This window comes from Varroa destructor, unplaced genomic scaffold (assembly GCF_002443255.2).
Source record: "Varroa destructor unplaced genomic scaffold, Vdes_3.0 BEIS01000618.1, whole genome shotgun sequence".
NCBI classification, from domain to species: domain Eukaryota; kingdom Metazoa; phylum Arthropoda; class Arachnida; order Mesostigmata; family Varroidae; genus Varroa; species Varroa destructor.
Window position 1 is genome coordinate 34,655 of NW_019212071.1, and position 15,690 is coordinate 50,344.

Genomic DNA, 15,690 nt, shown 5'->3' on the forward strand with positions numbered 1-15,690 from the left:
TAATCGAAAAGAGATGATCTTACTCTTTCTTATTGAGCCGCATTTTCTAACTACTACGCTTTCGACTAATGACTAAGTAGCTCCGGCGACATAAAACTTAACTTTATATACAAGCCTTGTAAGGAACTGTATTACAAACTAAACGCTGCAAAGCAGACAATCAATGAAGCTGAGCTAATCGACCGTTACTCCTGAAATTTAAGAGCTCGTATTCACCCTTATGAATTACTTGACCAGAAAGCATGACAAACTTGCTTAAAAATCTCATTCTGCTGGGAAATGTCCTCGTTTGTGTTCCGCCACCATCGCTATCACTAACGGATGCGCCGGCGCAGCTGCATAGGCTGCCGCTACTTATTCTCAAGTATGGAGTACTATCAGCAAAAAAATAGACTACTATGTGATCTTTGGCTGACGCCATCGGGATATCTCATGTGAGTTTTGTTGTTCCACTTGGACGCCATTGGAGCCTTCAAATAATCGCTTGCTGACGTCCCAGCATCAGCAACACTTCAGATTTCAAGTATGCAAATATAAGCTAGGCTAACAATTCAATAGTTCGCTGGCTTTGCTCAGATCGAACGGTGTCTAAGGCCGTGCCTGCGCCTCCAACTAAGCCGTAAATATAGCACGTTACGCATCGAGTCGCTGATAAACAGAAAGCAGGTGCATTCAGGTGCATGCTAGGCCGTTCAGAAAAAAGAAAAACGACCCTTTTGTATTTGTTCGTATGACTAGCTTATGCAGGTATTTTAACAGAAAATCACCTATAAAAAACATGATAGGGTGCACAAAGGCCTTAGGCTAAGGGTTGTTGTTGTCCGTGGGCAATCGCTGTTATACAATCGATGTTGTAGCATAGGGAAAGTAGCTTCGAACTAGCAATGAGAGCGTGAGAATCCTACGACAGGTGCGGCCTTACGGACCTACGGACATCACCGACCGATTCACAGGCCGACTTCAGAAAATCAGGATACAATAGTAAAAAAGCGAATCAGAAGCTCACGGTGTTCTCGGGTTTCGGTTAAAAAAGGAACCGTTATCTATAACTTCTGCATTAAAATACACGAGAGAAATTCAAAGTTTGAGGCGCTCACTTCGAATGGCCAAGCAAATCCAAAGCGGGCAAATATTTTCAAAGGCTCCTTTTGGACTAGACGAAAATCAATAATTATTGAATTGGCTTTCCTGGATCTGTTGTGCTCGTAAGGTTACTCTTAAGATTCAGCATCTATAATCACTTCCGAGAAGCATTTTGTGCTAAAAGTTTGTATATCGGCATCAGTGACGCCGTTTGGCCACTATTTCAAATGTATTTTCATCTTAAGGAGCGTATATAGCACCAAAAACTTTCCAATTTTATAGACCGGTCTTATTCAAACGCGTGTACTATAGAAGCAAAGGGAATAACCTGACAACGAGAAGTGTTGTATATCCACACGCAGTGCCGCAATTTATAATTCGCTGACGTTGGACCAACAGATCGATCAGTGAGCGTTGACGATTTATAATACATTCATCCTTTGAATAAGCCTATATGTAATCCAATGGCGTTGACGCACTCATTCTGAGACCGACGTTTTTTACACCTAAACTAAACTGCTCTCTTCTTTTTCACTCTACTTTAATTGGTTTCCGTCGCCTACCTGCGGAAGGTCAGATCCTCTCCGTTGCAGATGCTCATCTTCGTTGGTCTTGTAGAACTTGCACAAATTTCAAGCACTCCAAGAAGTTGAACTTAGCTTGTCCCTTGTGTCCTTTGTCGTCGCTACCTGACCACGCGTCTGCCGGTGTGGTTTCTCAGTGGCACTAGAACAGCGGCTCTCTTGTCGCTATCCCGATCGGAACTGAACTGACTGCGAATGGTGGATCTGACAGCAGCGGCCAAGGCAGCACGACTTTGGCTAGAGCGAGTCACACATTCGGACACGCACTCGCAGATCCACAAGGAGCACCGGGCGGTAACAGGGAACCGGCCGGCTTCACACGCCACTGCTACCGCCGCAACTGCCCTCTCCCAGTTCGGGGCTCCCTTTATTGGCCTCCTTTCCACTTCTCGTGTCTCGTCGTAGTCGTTCGTAAAAGCAGTAGCAAAGGCCTGCAGCAGTAGCAGCGATAGTAGTACTGGTCGTATCTGGACGAACCGGTCGCACGCAGAACAGCAACTACAGCAGCGGAATAGGACAACAGAGCGGTATAGCAGTAAAGCGGTCTTTACCGAAGAACTGCTAACTCAAAGTTAGGAAAGGAAAGGGAAGAGACAAGGGAATGCTTCACTACGGCGCCTACAAAAGATGTAGGTGCTGTACTGCACACTTCAAAGCACCTATAGACCACGTTCGTAGGCTTTCTCGGCGATACTTATGCGAATGCCACCTATTTCCATTTACTGTGAGCGTACTGCATGGTTCCGGCCATTGCTTCGCTCGCATCTGGATATATATCGGTGTATCTGACTTCAGTTGTACAATATAAATGTAAGCCAAAAGATAAATTATCCTTTGACTAACTACGGCTTAGAAAGATGTCATGGATTTTTTCGATTTCGGTTCCAGCTGACATTCTGCCACTTGCGGTCTACGTGCATCGATACCATCATATAACCACGTTATCCCAGCTTAAATATTATGACACGCTTCCATTATAACATTGGTCTCCAACGTGTCAGAGTCTACAAACCTTTTTGCAAATTATATATGCAGCAGTGATGCTATGAGCAACAGAGGTGGGTTTTTAAATCCATTCCAGAAGGTATGGATGACGAGCAGAAACCGTAAACTGAAGTTGAGTCGACACCTCCTTCCTTCTACGGCTATTAGCGGCATTTTGACAGAAATTCTTAAACCTTTTCCAAATTTGTGCAAGTTTTAATACTGTATAGTTATTTCTTTTCAACCCTGTGCTGCGAGCCGATAAGGTTAGCTCGTTCGTTCGTTTGGTCGGTCACGTCGCGTCGTCTTTCACTCTTCGACGCCCCCAGTTGTTCCCTGTGTTGTAACTACCCCCTAGTGGACACCCACCCTTCGCTGTGCCGTCACACAAACTACCCTCTCCCGGACTGTATGGGGTGTGGTCTCTATTCGCTGTTGTCTGTGGAGCTTTCATCGCTCAGTTAGATGCTGCCGGTGTACATAAATCTACATACGTGCGGCGTTCAGCTTACTTCAAGCATTAACGACGTTGTTTTCAAAATTTCAGTTCTAACCCAGAATGCTCGAAATCTCCGCGTTCAACGTATTGATAATTACAAGGTAAATTAGATGACACAGACACTAGACAAAGCAATATGTGCCTACTTCATTGGGGATTTGGTGCGCTTCTCAAGTGAGACTTATTGACTTTTGAACAATTTAAGCAATTAATATCGGCTCACTGCACCGTTACGTTGACTACCCTGATTATCATCCACTTTTGACCCCTATAAAACAGGGAAGAGATATTTAAAAACTCGAGGTCAATCCCTGAGGAGGAGGGGGGGGGGTAAGAGAGCTAAAAGAACAACGCGTTTTCCCGATAAGGCCATGAGGCGCCGATACTTCTTTTAATGATAAAAATGGAAATTTACGAAAAAAACCCGTAAGATAAACTACGGAAATCTGTGATCCTGTGAGAAATGTTACCTCGACTGGGAAAATGGGAACACGTGCGTCTTCACTGTTTATTTTTCAGCTTGAAAATAAATAACAGTGCCCCTCTGACACCACAACAAACTGTCAAATTAGCGACAGTTGACCGTAATACGCGCTTGATACTGGCGTTTTTGAACACATTGGATACTTCTAGCAGACGACGGTTTCTTCACTGGAATGGATAGCGTACAGGAAAGCCAAAACGAAATTTCCAGGTAAGACTTTTGTTCGCCCCGCAATAAAAAACGCCATCAGTTTGGGATAAAACATACTTTATTACTTGAGTTTGGCTAATTGTTCGCAGATAATTTAACGAAAGGTCGACTACTTTTCAAATTCTACCAAGGTATACCCACAGGATATTGCATTCGGCATGAAACGATATGTCAGAGTAATAGCTCTACGCGAATGCCTATAGAAACCCAACCGTAATAGGACGATATTAGGCAACTTGATTTTAAGGTTAAGAAAACCTTTATGATTTCACTTAGTACTATAGGTAATTTTTTTTAATCGACTGACTTGCGTCAAATTGGTGCGTAAGAAAATTCTACCGTAGAAGTGCGTGTCCTCTAGTTTTAGACAAAACAGTTAAATACTTTCGAAGTGGTATCTACTCGTCACTCTTGTGAACTTGCCTTGTTTATAGGCTTATATCACCTTCCAAGAATTATCGTTAAGTTTTGAAATATCCTGTGTGTTCGAGGTGACTTGCGCTGCGCTACGGGTAATATTGCTTTCAGGTAGACTGATTACGTTGACAGGCTTCAGCGAACACGAACACATTTATTAGCTGGAGCCCAGATTCCCACCGGCACGGAAATCAACGCTGCAACACCGAATAGTTACCCAGGAAGGCTAGAAAACGATAAACAGACATTGGCCCCGCTATTTACCATTGTTGAGTCCTGATCCGTCACTGATGAGTGTAAATGGTTTCGCTTGTACGCTCTGGGAGCAAAGTGGTATTATCGTGTAAAACACGAAATCACGATAATGCAATTTCGATCAATATAAGTAAGATAATTGCAGCAGATTAGTTCTTCAATTACTAGTGAAGTCATTTCCCGCAGTTACGTATTACTGCTGTTGTTACCGTATGCCCGCGTCCTATAGAAGTATTAAGGGCTAAATAGTCCCGCCACGAATATTCAACTGTTTCATCATAGCACTTGCCTGAATCCTGCGGTTCCCTATCGTCATTTTGTATGTTTTCGTGTCCTATTATGATTCAGTACATCGTGTGAATAGGCTAAGCCTATACCTGATCTCGCGTGCGGCTGATCAGAGAAGAAAGGGGAATTCGAAGACTTCAGTACGAGACCAATGGACTTATTGGCAGTCAGCGTACGTACAGATGAATACACGCCACGATAACCAGTAGCAATTGTACGACGCCATCATGAAAACAGTAGAATAGATCGCAGTAGCTGTAGGCATGTGATCGCCGAATGTCGAAGTGAAGTTGACTTGTTCAGCCTGTTGCTTCCATCCCTAAACGGCCTGCGTTAAAACCGTCAACGACATGTAGAAAAGCGGTCATCCTAATCTCGACGGGTTTTGAAGAAAGGCAATCGTAAATAAGAATAGGGGACACATCTCAATGGGTAAACGCTATCGCTGAACGGTCAACGCATAACACCGTGAGAGGGCTAGACTGGTTGCTTTTGGCTGGACCTTGTAAGAAAAAAAAGGGCTAAATTTGGCAAGCGCATGGGGCGTAAAAGGTAACAAATGAAATGCAACGTGGACAAATATATACAGCATGAATAAGAAAGATTGCCTTTGTTCTAATAAGTATAATAGCAACTTGCTTAGAAGTCACATCTGGAAGCCGTTTGTGACAAAAATCAAGTTGTCTGACCAGCAATTTTTGTATATTATATAAAATTTATATGCATTTGGGTAAGTGCTGTTAAGTTAACTTCTGAGTTATTTTGCGAGCGTAAGTTCAGTTGCGAAGAAGTCGCTATATATGTGAACTAATTGTGTTTTGCCTGGAAATCTGCTAGTATTGCAAAAGGAATGAATGACATTTTAAAATTGTGGTCATACGCTTCTAGCAACTGCAGTAGCTCTTGCAGAATATTCTGCTGCCTATTAGGAGCCGTAGCTCGTTGTTTTGTAATGCCTGACGCTGCATACTTGCCCTAATGTTGGCCTGCAATGATTTACGTATAACGCAACGGAATAAAAATCGAAACGTATTTCATTCCATTTGAAATAAAAACAAAAACCTGGGCTGGTTATCACCCAACAGAGCGTCCAAACTAAGTCGAAAAGTATCCAAAGGCGTAATGCACTACAGACATTGAACTAACCAGACATACGTAGTTACTGTTTGATAAAGGATTCTCAGGTGGCCTAAATACGAGAGTTGAAATCTCTCAGCACTCATATGATATGATGTAAGCGTACTAAGAAGCACTTACCTCGAAAACAGCAAGCAGACTTCATCATCTACTGCGCCATAGTCCAGACCAGACCGGTATATGCCTATCTAAAACGGTGGTCCTCCTTGAAGGCAGTAACCGGCAAGAAATCTGTTTCAGAAGAAGTGTGGGATGTAGAAGTCAGTCGGATATCAGTCACGTTGATATCTAGATTCACGAAATAGCAGCAAACTATCAGACTGCTACGAGCACCACTCACAGAGAGATCCGGGCCCGGCAGCGTTCTGGCTAAGCGCCGGTACGGTGCTACCGTCATCTCAGAGTCGTCATTCGGAAGGAAGCAGATAGCCATTATGGAAAAGAAATCGATTCTGTGAAGGCAGGGAGGAGATCAGGTAGGTATTATATGCCTATTCCCTCCTTTCCACTCGGCGTTAAATGTCCGTTTTGCCAACAGCCTGATCGTACGTAAACAGGCTGCACATTAAGAAACTGCATTAGATCAGAAACAGGGTCTATTAGTGAGTAAGAGTTTATTTGGACTCTGTCGTTGAATCGAAGAACATATAAGCAGCCACCTGCTGTACGTAACGGGTGGCGGTAGTACGTTAACGAACGCAACATCACCCGAATAACATCGAACAGCGAAATAAAACACAATTAGAATTGGCATAGATAATTAAGGACAAAAAAGGAAAAACACGCATCTCCTTAGTGTAAAATGCCAGTAGATGTAAATAATACACTGTTTTAACTATCCACGACTTTGTTTCCGCATGCACTTACGATTTAAAGAGAATCTGTTAATTGATTTTATTGTGAACGCTTTGTATTTAATCCCTCTGTGAAGATAAGAAACACAAAATTCTACTGAACGAAGCGTTCCAACTACTAACTCGTGGACATTTCTCTCTGACTTGACTCTAAAATGATGTGCTACAAGTTGGACTCGTCTAACCATTAGACAACAGCTCATTGTATCGAAGTCTGCTGCGCCTCCAAAGCGGTAAAAATCCGTATAGGACGCGCATTGTACGTGTTGTAACAATGCTTCCCATTTTTGCTGTCCCTGGAAAACATGGTATACTTTTTCCAGCGGGGAGCGATTTATTGGAATTGGCATTTCAAAACTGAAAGAGACCATCCAATCGCTGGTTCAGTTCCACCTTCTGTGAAATAGTGACAGCAGCAGAACCAGCAGCAGCGTGACACATAACAGTCAATGTCTACCTCGCCTGAAGTTGGTCACCTCGTAAGCAGGGCATCGAGTCAATCCTACGGAAAGAAGTCTCTAGCCAATTTTGTCCACTACGCCGGCAACCCAAATCACAGCACAACACCCTTCATCCACGACTTCGAAATCATACATGGCTAGAACAATAACAACAATACATTTTGCGGAAATGAAAAACGTTCAGCAAAAAGGGTAAGATTCTCGGATGACGCCACTTCGGCCCGATGATACCCAGCAAGACGAAAACCAACAAACTGCAATCTTTTTTTTTTTTTTTTTTTTTTTTTTTATTATTATCGTAGTAGAAGCGTAGCAGACTACTTAATAGATCTGCATAGTCCTATAATTCTGGGTCACTGCTATCCCGGTAATCATGACTACCATAATGGCGCTAAACCAATTCCATTTTTATACCAGCTAGTTACTTTGTGCAGTCCAGATTTACAGAGATGGTCAGTTGATGATAGCTTAATTAATCCCAGTCAGTCTGTAAGCAAGTGCAAAATTATGAGTAAGGTGCATTTCTACGATATCATTAGATACTATAAAGGACTCTGATTTAATTTAAAAAAAAAAAATCCAGATTCGCCGATGTTTGTAACTGTCACCGTTTAAGCGTAGCCGTACCTGTACGAAATGAAGCAAAAATGCTGGCCACCTTTAAATTGCAGATTTATATCATGGGCCTCAAAGCACAGAAACAAGTCTACGGAAGCAATCGGCTCGTGGTGGTCACCTCTTTCACTGCGGGACGCTTGGACACGATAAACATGTCGACACCTGCTCGTGCATTTCGTGCGGCGATCGTTTGTATCATTTTTTTCATCACGTTTGTCATGTACTACTTCGTTGGCATTGCGCAATTTGGTACGGCCAGTGACAGCTCACGCCGTTCGCTATTAATTAGGGAACGTTATCGTTGAACGCTCGTTGAACTGTGTTTGCACATTTATCTGACGCAGGGGTGTATAGACTAGGAATATACGTTTTTTTCAAACGGTGAGGAAACGGCCAGCCAGTTACGCTGCGTCCAACAAACAGTGTTACGTCCTATATTCTAGGTGTGTCGCCTTTTGATTCTCCGATCTAGGCGTAAGGTACGTGGCTTAGCAAAGCTATTCTGGTCTCAGAGAGTGTGACTGACCCTCCATTGATCTAATGAATGATTGACCCTAATGAATAGTTCCAAATATCTGTCTTGCAAAGTAGCACGAGTCATACACGATTCATTGGATCAGATCATAGTTACGACACACTTAATAAATCAACATAAAAAATCTACATTTCTTTAATCAATTCCATGTCAAAAGCATTGAGTTTATGAACTTCCTCCTCTATGCAACTTTTTCCAGTAGTCGAACTAGGTTAAAGGCTACAAGAGCTGACTATCGGCTAGTATTGTACCTAAAAGCTTTCGCCGTTTCCTTTGAGAAAGAGTCGATGCTTCTAGTTGTATTAATTATTGTTGCTATTCAGGCGGAAGCGAAGCTCGATAGCCGTCGTTTACATTCATTGAAGTCATCGAAGTCTTTTTGTCAATAGACACAGACAGACACACGTACCCGCGCATAAAAACCTCCCCATTCTTTCAACTTATCAGCATCGCTATCTATAGCATGATGTGCACCTGATAAACAAACCGAAATCACCTAACATTATATATCGGCCTTGTAGGACCGACGACCAGCTAGGTGTGTCGAGGAAGGCACCCAATCCGCGAGAGAGGTTTGCGACGTACAGTTACGCCTCAGTTCATTATGACCGTTATTATTAGAGTATCGATGTAATGGTAATTATTTATTCTTATTCGTAGCTTTCTCATATGCTCATATCCGATACTTCCACTACCAGAAATACTAAGATCTAGCCAGCAGCCCCTCTATACCTGACCCATATTTCTCGAGCTAAACACATACCCCATTAAGGCGCCGCGGAAAATTAGATAGCTCAATTGACGCCATATGCTTGGGGCAGATTGTCAAACCCTCCACTACGCAGGTGCTGCTCTCTTGTTGTGTCTACATACGCTCTAATTGTTCCCATATAGTTTAATATAGTGCGGCTATTTTTTATGTTTAACTCATCTCTTTGAACAGTCAAGTAACTTCAACTTCAGATATCACACACAAGACATTTCCGAATATTTAGCAACGGCAGGTAGTAAAGTTATCTGTGATCGTACTTGAAAACAACGATTTGAATAAATGGGACACGCGTCGCCGTAAAAACAGTGTTTAATGGTTTCCTCATTCATTCAACTGGCCTGTTTGTTTCTTCGAATTTTCCCACAATAATTTGAGAAAATTGATATTAACAGGGAAAAAATGCTAATTCAATCCTCTGACACGAAAAGTACGATGGGAACATGTCTCACCGATTTCATATATATATAGAAAAATAAAATTATTGCTTATGAACAGTATGAAGCTATTAAACTCGAACATGTTGATCGTCTCTTGCGGTAATGATTAGTCCACGAAGATTTTGTAAGTGTATTTGGCTATCTGGGATGGACGTAGAATAGATGGGCATAAATTAACGATCCTGTAGTAATCCTGATATGTATATTCGGCCTTTTACCTACAGTAGTACAACGGGACGTTTCTATTCGTAGCTACATTATAAACAACAGAATTAAGGATAGGACTGCGTTTTCTGTCGAATTAGTGCTACTACTGCTATTGCCTACTATAAAATAGCTTTCTTAAGATTCTTGCGCTGCCGACCGGTGGCAACATACACGGAAGTGCGTTGCACTCAAAATATAGGTTCGTAATCTTTAAAACAGTAAAGGGACCACGCTTAATTAGGACGACATCACTAGGTAACGTAGGCGAAAGGCACCAATGAAAGAAAGCAGGATTGGTAAGCTTTTGCGGCAAGGACACTTACTGTACACTCAGGTAAACGCACACGTAACCTGTGTTGCTTCGAAAGTGGTTTTTGTCCCGCCATAGCCCTTTGTTGCACGCACGAATAACATATAACAGAATAGTCCCATAGAGAAATGCATAAAGCAAATTGTTGTCAGATATGCATCACACGTATAATCTGGTCGTGATAACGCATTGGCGTTTAAATAAAAGGGGCGACCAACTTGATAATGTTGAAGAGTCAGGACGTAGGCACAGTTCTGCCGGTCGTCTATATAATTCATCGGTAACACAATAGCCAGCCCAAAGTTTCAAACCATCTTTACCGTTAGAGCAGCGAATTTAGCCCAGCTTGAGAAAGCATCGACTTCGACCAATATTGGTGTCTGCCTATATATCAGTATTTATGAGCAGAACAGCAGACGACACCCCTATAGTTACACATGTACATTAACTCAAAATGCCAATCGTAATAGCAATTATTCTTGAACCTGTTTTTTTTATTCCGAAAGGGCAACCGAACTGCCACTGATACCTAAGGAGAGTAAATTCGCCAGCCGACAGTAATCAAGTGCTTCGTGTTCAAACGCACCACCTAGCAACAACATCAATGGGGCTCATCGTACCGTAAAACGAAGTCAATCAAGTCTATGCTTCACTGGACGATGCTCGTCCTTATACGATGACTCGAGCGCACGCATTTTGGTGCTCAAATCTAAACGTAAGTAATCTGTGAGAGCGGTCTAGCGTTTTACGACGGACTATCACGGATTTCTGGTTTTTGTTTATTACGTTTAGTTGAAGAGTACCGCTGAAAACGAAATATATGTCGAATAAAAAAAAAAAAAAAAGGAAATATTTACTCGTATCGCTGAGTGGCCGTCTATTGGTCAACACGGGTCGTTACGAATTTCCGTGTTTCGGCTCGCAGCTCTCTTAGAATTTAGTGAACGCTTAGAAGGAGCCGTAATCTTGATGGTACCAAGTGTAAGCTCTATATGCACTTTGCAAACGACAGAGCGCGTTTTACGCAAGTGATATGTGAGGTGATTTTAATTTAGTCAGTTTTAGTCCTAAAAATCACCTGACTGTTAGATATGGTACGTGTTACTTAGTAACAGATTGTACCATATTTAAAAGCTCTGTTTTTTGGACGTTTCCTCCACCCAATTCCATCGGTCTATGCCTTAGCTACTTCTGGTAATAAATCATTGCGACGCGTTCACTTTTTAAATTGCTTTAAGTATGTGCTACCTATAATTTGGCGTGAGATTGTGGTAGGCCGATTCAGTGACATATTAGATGAGCAGAGGGCCCAGAAACGAGCCTCAATCTACGCCTATTGCTTTCATTCTCTTCGTCGGTACAAATTTTCTCCGCTCAGCCTCAAGGTTCTCCACCTGTATTAAGTGCTTCTTCTCGATGGCTCGGCAATTTTGCCGCTAATGACAATAGCACTAGTCGAAGGGCAGATATTCTGAGTGCACCAAGCGTCTTTAGGTACGGTCTTTGTTCTTTTTGTTTCTGAATCACTCTGCTGTAATAGGCCCTCCTAGTCGCTTTCAGCTACGTTAATATCGAAATCTGGCGACTCCTCAAGTGGCTCCTTTTTTCTACAATGCGAGCTATTAAAAAAATCTGTTTCTCATAGCAAATAGGCGTGTACACAATTAAGTCAGATTTGTTCCAGACATTTATCCATCGCTTGCGGGTGTTAGACGGGGCAGGATTGCTTTTATTGCCTTCTTCACTTAGAAATTCAGTAGAGTCGATCGCGTAGAATTCATTAGACTTAGACAGTTGCCCAACATGTTGTAACGGTAAATGATCTTGGGCATGAGTATGCCGCAGCGATCATAGACAGTCAACTGCGCATTGATTTTCCGCGTCCCGATAGCCGATCGTTGATCGTTGGTATACTTTTTCGGCTGATGTGAGTACGTTTCAGTAATTAGAAAACATGGACGTTCTTCAACCACTTATACACATAATGGTGAGCGGTACTTTATATGCGAATGCATCACCGTGTCAATATCTCCATAAATTAAACTGTCCGTTATATTCTTGTTCTTCGTCCGCCTGTCACGACGAGAGATGACATGGGGTGAGGAGGCAAGGGGTTACGGGGAAAGGCGGCAAGAGAAAATGTCGTACACTGATGCGCAGTGGCTGTAACTGAACGACCAATAACGAAACGCGCTAATAGCCATTTAACTCGAGTCCCGTTCAAGTTGTTTGGCAGCTCTGTCGATCTGAGGCTCGTGCTTCTCACCATCAGCATCGTTGTCTGTGATACTCAGATGATGAAGTATGGTCTAGATCTGGCTACTTGAAGCGACACTGTGTGTTGTGGTACATAAGAAGCCGTTTGTTCAAAGCTTGGTGGCTTCGTGGATGCCCACCGTAGGAAGGTGGATATCTAGACCAGCACCTCTTTTGGAACTAATGCCGTTGTTGTTGCAATTTATCGTACCGCTTCTACCGAATAAATACTTCGAGTCTACGGTTACTTCTACTAGGATTACTATAGTAGCTTTGTCGAGATAGCAGTAACATCACTAGCGGCTCATCCTGCTGCCGTTCAGGTAGTAACGGGCCTGAGAGCTTTCTCATCGGTTCTGAGAACGATCTAATCAGCCTGATAGCAACTATTCAACTAGTATTCAAGCATTCACTCATTAGAGAATATAGATTCCTGAAGACGACATTTAGTCAATGATGAAGTAGACGAAAAAGGACGACGAAGCTGAGTGAACGCATGGATAGGTATAGCTAGCAGACGAAATTATCGAAGATAGCCAGCTCACGCATAACAAAGCGAATGAGCAAAGGAAGACAGAGTGACAAAAACAGGGAAGTTTCGCTGTCTGTCTGTCTGCGATTGGTGGTAACTGGTAGAACGTTTTCCTCACGATAGTACTGCTGCTATAGCTGCGGCTGAGTGAAGGCAGTGATAGAATATTGCTTGTTGGCGCAGTACTTTGACTCGACGGGGGCCGTTACAACCACCGTCACCAGTCGCTGCCATCACGACGTCGAACGTCGTTAAAGAAGGAAGTATATTATTGGTAGTAGAAAAGCGTCAGCGTTGTTATTATTGGTGTCATTGATGCATTGAAACGCATGCCGACGCGCGGTGTACGCCTGCGAGGGGAAATAACAAGGGATTGTCGTCGAAGAAAGAATGGAAGGAAGAAAAGCAGTGAGAAAACGAGTAGCGGCAACAGTTGTACCGATCATCCATCTGTTGCTGTACGATTGAATCTGGTCGGAAGGAAGGTGGAAATATGAAAGGAAAAATTGCGACCCTTTTTCAACAGACGAGCCCTTTTTAATAGGGGACCCTTCTCACAGAAGCGGTGGTGATTCCGGAACGTACAGCAGCAGATGCAAGTGACAAGAAATAAGCAGCTACAGTAAATTTCAGATAGGATTTTGCTGCTTAGACACAGTTGCTGCTGCGGCTGGTCATTGTTGATTGTCATTGGCCATATTGCTATTAAATTAACCTTTATTGAGATTGTTGTCGTCGTCACCTTTTGTTGCTGGCGCTGTTCGGAACGTGATTGCTCATGGTGACTTTTGTGGTCGGAAACTGCGTCGGACAGCTTCTAAATAGAGGCAAGCGTATCTAAACATCGTCAAGTCGAATAGGGTAACGCCGTCGAATGGATCAATAAACTCCTAGATAAACCAATTGTAGACAACCACAAACTACGAATACGGAGGAAGACGACTAGTAGTAAAGGCAAAGAATAGCGCGGTCATGACAATGGTGGCGGCGGTATTGGCGATGGGCATGCTGCTGGTGCCTGCCAAAGCTGTGTCATTTGTTGGGGGTTGCTTGTCTACGACGACTGTTATGACCGACGAATGGTTTAACTAGTAAAAGAAGAAGAAACGCAGCGCAAATGGCCAGTAAATAGACCAGGGTCTAGCGGCCAATCGAACGCAAAAACGAACTATACAGAATTATAGAATAATGGGTGGAGTGAAGAAACTGAAGGAGCGTACATGTACGTACATATGTTAGTATGCGATTAAACTAACTGGACCGGAGGATATAGCAGACGGTCTGCTGAAGTCTACATGTAACCGTAGTAGGTTATTTAGTTAACTTTATTTAGTATACAGTTCACTCACTAGAAAGACGTAAACAACGATTCAAAAGCTGATCTTCCTTTTCATGTCAAGCCGCAAATGTAGAGATACCAGGGCGTCTTGAACGCGCCTATCGGTCGGCAATCAATGCACTCATAGGGACGCTCAGTTTAAAGGCTACTTTGATAAAAGATTAGTCTTCAGAAATTATATTGTGCGTCGTCTGCAATCATTTGCAACGAAACCGACAAATTTAGAGGAGAAAAACACCAGCGCTAAAGATTAGCTATGCCCAGAACGATTAAAAACGAATAGCGTCCCAGAGGATGAGTTAAATATTTACACAACAATTAGTGCATGTCGAATACAGTTAAATATCGGCCCTGGCGAGCGCAGCTGCTTATCCTGAACCATAAACGGACACGAACCGACCGTTGAGCATGAGATAAAAACGTATAAAAAACGTATGAAATTGTTTTTCTCTATAGACATATCACGGACGTCAATATAAGATTCTCTGCTGGACAACTCCACAGGAAAGCGATGTACGTTCTGCCAACCGCCACGAGAACATAGAAACGGACTGGAAAAATGGCAATTACATGTTTGTTTAATTACCTATTACTCTTGCTGCGCATGGGCTTGCATTGCGATCTGCCGTCATATTTAGATACGTCGATCACCTAAGCCATGGAGGGCTTACCCTCGATGATTTTTGGCTATCCGTCACCGCAGACGGGCTCTCGGCAACTCGGGCTGCTGCTGTTAGACTGGCAGGTAACGATGCACTATGCCTACTTCACTTTATATCTTTCTACAATATAATACGTTCAACTTACTTTAGGCAATCTAGTTTGCTGACTATGAATGAATGGCCGGGGTCTGCTGTGCTGACTTGTTATTCTGCCTTAAAACTAAGTAATTCAAACACGACCCCGGGATGATGAAGACGAGCCCCATCCTGTTTCAGAACAGCTAATCGTAGCAAGTACGTTTCCATTTTTTAAGAGAACCGACCTAAGAAATTGAAGTCAGATGGGTATAAGGGATACGCCTTCACTTTCACCCGGTCCTTGGGCGATTGAATATCTATTTTCTAAACGAATTCAATAAACCTAATTTAAGGACGCCATTCTCAATATTTGCTAATATGAACATGCTAGAACTTTGAAGTGTGCGTAGGTTTAACGGCCCGGCAGGCTAGGGCCACATGAGATGATCAAATAAGAATAGCTCCTTTCATGCGACTTCTACACATCTCCAAAGATCAGTAAGTCGTCCTAATAGATATTCATCATTCTGTATCTTTCCTATACGTTATCTGTGGCAATATGTCAGGCCTATATGAATGTATCGTGCATTAAAGCCGCAACGGCGGTTCCGAGTTTCGTAGCTGTAGTAGAATATATCGATGCAAAAAAATCGTATGACTGGAAATTTAACGGATATAAAACTATGAC

General features: G+C 42.7%; 2 long non-coding RNA genes across 8 annotated transcripts in view; one reads left to right on the plus strand and one right to left on the minus strand.

The window, feature by feature from the left end:
• Window positions 1–6,076, minus strand: part of LOC147754120 (uncharacterized) — a 29,846-nt gene extending 23,770 nt beyond the window's left edge. Inside the window, exons 1-2 of the long non-coding RNA XR_015318199.1 lie at window positions 6,062–6,076; window positions 1,647–2,165 (exon numbers count right to left, since the gene is read on the minus strand). This is a non-coding gene — a long non-coding RNA (uncharacterized LOC147754120). The remainder of the gene's footprint in view (window positions 1–1,646; window positions 2,166–6,061) is intronic.
• LOC111255128 (uncharacterized) lies at window positions 2,883–14,754 on the plus strand. 7 transcript variants are annotated; one of them, XR_015318198.1, is made up of 4 exons: window positions 2,886–3,251; window positions 3,670–3,844; window positions 4,373–8,062; window positions 8,931–9,489. It is a non-coding gene; the product is annotated as an uncharacterized LOC111255128 (long non-coding RNA). The 7 variants fall into 7 exon arrangements; XR_002675356.2 differs by having other exon boundaries at window positions 4,373–7,448; window positions 7,928–9,489; XR_015318195.1 differs by having other exon boundaries at window positions 4,373–6,417; window positions 6,873–9,489.
• The last annotated feature ends 936 nt before the right edge of the window (window positions 14,755–15,690 follow it).